The following is a 4,210-nucleotide window of genomic DNA, read 5'->3' as shown; positions in this document are numbered from 1 at the left end:
GTTTCCAAAGGTATGATCAAAAATATTTATCAAATAACAATTCAAGTCATAATTACGCATAGTTATCAAACCATAACAAGTTCTACTATGTGCAATGATTTGATACGATAGCTCCACTACCACTCCTAATCCACGATATCACTCCACACACCTTGCATTAATTTCTCCAACAGTCTCATGATTATTCCGAGTTTAAACTCAAGACTGACTGCACTTCCATTTATTACCCATACTCTTGAGACGTGACCTATTGTGTTACGGTTCTTCTTAGGTGTAATTTCCGCAGCCGTCTATTGAGACGTGTAAAAATTTCATACACAGTCATCCGATTCCATTCGTTTACCACTCCACTAATACCATACTCCTCGCATGCATCCGCATTTTATTTTGAACTTGTTCACTGCTGCTCACCCTCTGTTCCTCCGGTAATTCGGGTACTTCCATTCCTTGTTCTCCATTTCCGACTGCAGTCACTACAGTCATCCTAAACCCCGACTGTAGCCACTACAGTTTGTTCTAAACCTCGACTGCAGTCACTACAGTCTATCCTAAACCCTGTAACAGAGCTATTTTTTTATGAACCCTCACATGCAGAAGAACTCTCAGTTGGAATTTAAAACAGAGGATGAGAAAATTACTGAGAGCCGAGCCGGAAGGACTGAAATACTTGGAGGGTTATCCTCAAACTAAGGAATTGCTGAAGAAAGCCAGATGGCTACGATTTATCCAAAAGTTTAAAGGCCATAACAAGGAGGTGACCAAAGCTTTTGCGTGGTCTTTTGATGGACAAACAGTGGAGATTGGAGACTTAAAGTTTACAGTGACTGAGGCCACAGTAGCAGCTACCACAGGCCTACCTCAAGAAGGTGAAAGGTGGTTTAAAAATAAAAGTCTGGACGATCAAATATGGAGAATCATGCTACAAAACCAAGGTATGGAAACCACCGTATTTGCAAGAGGCATCCCTGTTCACGCACTAAAAGAGGAATGGTCTAGTCTACTGTTAGTCATCCATAAATTTATCACGTGTGAAGGTCGTTTTGGTTCTATGTATATGTATCATGCTAGACTGATGATGAATTTCCTAGAGGGTCACACTCTTAATTTGCCTCATTTTCTGCTATTGAGTTTGAAAAAGATGAGTTTTACAGTTCAAAAACACATAGGCAACATTGAATCTCATCTCTACCATCATGGATTCATAAAAATTCTTATTGAGGACTAGTTGAAGAAAACTAAAGATACTTGGGAGCAATTCTTGACAAGAAACTACTTCCAAGAGCCATCTGAGGCCTCTGGAAGCAGTCCACCAAAGATTCCAAGGAAAAGTAGGAGGAAAGAAAAGAACATTACAGTCCAAGACTCCCCTACAATAGAAATTCAAGAAACTGTCCAAAAATAAGAAGAAGATAGAGCTAAAACTAAGAAAGAAAAGAAAGAAAAAGGCAAAAGAACCATTCAAGAAGTCTATCCATCCCCTGAGCAATCCATAGAGGAGGATTATCAATCTCTGTCAGAAAGATTAATACATCTTCAGGTTGCTGCTATAGCAAAGAAAAAGAAAAAAGGAAAACAGAGTGCACAAGAGAAGAGTACTAGTCCATACTTAAGGAGGAGCACTAGGCTAAAAGGAAAGGTGAATAAAACCCAAGAAAAACAGCCTCACTTTATTGATTTAGGTGAAGAGACACTTGAGAAATCTCCAGCTCAGCCAAGCACTGAACCAAGTCCTCTACATGATGAAAGCCCTTTTTGGCCAGAAAGAGAGATCAGTCCTCCTCCTCCACCAGATTTTGAGCCTAGTCCGATAAAGACACCTGAGGTAGATCCTAATCAGCAAGAGGTATATAACTGCCTAGAATCCCTAGAAAAATCAGCTGCAGGACCGAGTACCACTCTGCCACTAGATGCACAAGTTCAGTCTTTGAAACAAGAAGTATTTGAATTAGAAGTCCTACATAGGCATATTAAACAGGAAAATGAAGCACTCAAAGAGCAGAGCAAGGTAGACAAGATTGTCCATGATAACACTATGCTCCATTTAGGACTGTGGCAAAAGAAAAATAGGAAGCTGAAGAAAAAGTGCAAAAAGTTAAGCAGAGCATTGATTAATCTCAAGTTGAAATGTCTAGTCAGGAAACCAAGGATGATGTTAGCATCAAAGAAGAAGAAAAGAGGGCTAGATGTCCTAGCAGAAGCCTCGGAACATATGGATTAGAGGGAAATAACTAAATTTTGGTTGCATGAGGACATGCAACACCTTCACAGTGGGGGTATGTTGAGCCTCAAACCTGCACCTACCTATACACCCTCTCAGCCTTCTTTTCCCACTTACTTCATCCATCAAGCTGTTAAATCATTGCATTATAGTCTAAAAAGAGCTTCTGACATGGTTTTCTAGCTATGCTTATGACTGTTGTTTGGTTTAGATTTTTGTTCAGGCAGCTACGGAAACTTGTCAGTTTCCGCAGCCAGCACAAGTTTCTGCAGCCAACACAGGATTCCGCAGCTATTTTGTTAAAAGCTATGCTACAGGTGTCCTATGAAGAAACGAGCCACATGGGCAAGCTACAGGTGACGAGTACATCGAACGTGTCCCTTCAAATCAGCCAAATAATCCATAGAAGGTCACGGTCAACAAGGGTCAAAGGCCAAGCCAACCAAGGAATTTAGCAGTGGCACATCTCTGTTTTGAGCACGTGAAAGTTTACGTGGCACAGTCCTCAGCCCACGGAGACATCGGCACACCTGGAGATCATCCCCGTAACCTGAATCCAACAGCTACCACTCCGAATATTTAATAGACATGATGATAGTTACGCTAGATCTCGGATGAGGAGATCTACGTGTCTTTGGCAATGCAGTTAATAGCATAGGATTCAGTTAGTTAGTTTCAACACTTTTTCATTATAAATAACGCATTGATGAACGCTGTGAAGAAGCTTTTACGATGTAATTGTTGAACTGTTTCTATTATCACCCCATTGTACTCTGTTTTATATATGTTTCTGCTGCTTTAATACATGAGAAGACTACTTTCTTGAGCTCGTTCTCGTGACTGTTCGTTGACTGGCTGAGGTGGCAGAGGGCCCCTGCGCACTAAAGCCCTGTATAGTTGTCATTTGATTTTATTATGTTTCTGTTTTCATAATCAGTAGCTTGTATATAACATGTTGTTTTGATGTTTTTAATTCACTGTTGTTTTTTCACTTCTGTTTTCTTATAGCTGTCAGCTGATCAATGCTTTTCTGCAGGTTTTCTTAGGCAACCTAGGAAAATTTTCATCTTTTTGATAATTATTGACATATGAGATCATCTTGTCCTTCCTGCTAATTTCCATTTTCTGAAGTTTAATTCTAGCACAGTCCTTTTTCAAGTTGTGATTTGCTTATTTATTTTTCTGCTTCTTAGACATCATACTACTCATTTATTTATGGTTTCTCTCTATAGTCAAGTGACTCTATTAGTAAGGAATCAGAATATTACTTATTGTAGTGTGATTTAGTTATCATATTGTTTAAACTTATTCATGATTGCTTCCCATAAGGTAGATTGAGCTGAAAGGTAAAGGATCAGAAGATTTGAAGTAGTGTGATTAGTTTCCTTTATGCAATTCAATTTCTTGCAATTTAGTTATCATATTGCTTAAACTTATTCATGATTTCTTCCCACAAGGTAGATTGAGCTGAAGGGTAAAGGATCAGAAGAGTTTAAGTAGTGTGATTAGTTTCCTTTATGCAATTTAATTTCTTTTCATTTAGATATCATATGGCTTGACTTGTTCATGATTGCTTCCCACAAGGTAGATTGAGCTGAAGGGTAAAGGATCAGAAGAGTTGAAGTAGTGTGAATTAGTTGCTTTGCTTTGAGTTGCTTTAAGTTCAGTTTTTACTTTCTTTTCATTCAGCAGCAAGGATACTGAGCCATTGTCATTAGTTCACTATTTGATACATTTACTTCCTCTTAAGAATTGATTTCATTACAGTTGTTTTAAAGCTTTCTTTTTGAGCACTTTTAAGTTTGGAAAATCACTATAGAAATCACCATCACCATCTAGACTTAACTTTCATTTTCGCCATCACACATTAAGGAAAGATAAATCCAAAAACAAACTAAAAAAAAAACTCAAAAAAGACAAAAGACTAAGGAAATGGTTATCGTGTACATATAGTACACTTCACTTCGTCAGTTTACGAATCCCGTATTGACA

The sequence above is a fragment of the Pinus tabuliformis genome, chromosome X (genome assembly GCF_031772625.1).
Source record: "Pinus tabuliformis cultivar Carrire ecotype Pingquan chromosome X, CPIR1, whole genome shotgun sequence".
Lineage (NCBI taxonomy): Eukaryota > Viridiplantae > Streptophyta > Pinopsida > Pinales > Pinaceae > Pinus > Pinus tabuliformis.
The sequence above is the reverse complement of the archived record's forward strand: the minus strand, read 5'-3'. Positions refer to the sequence as shown.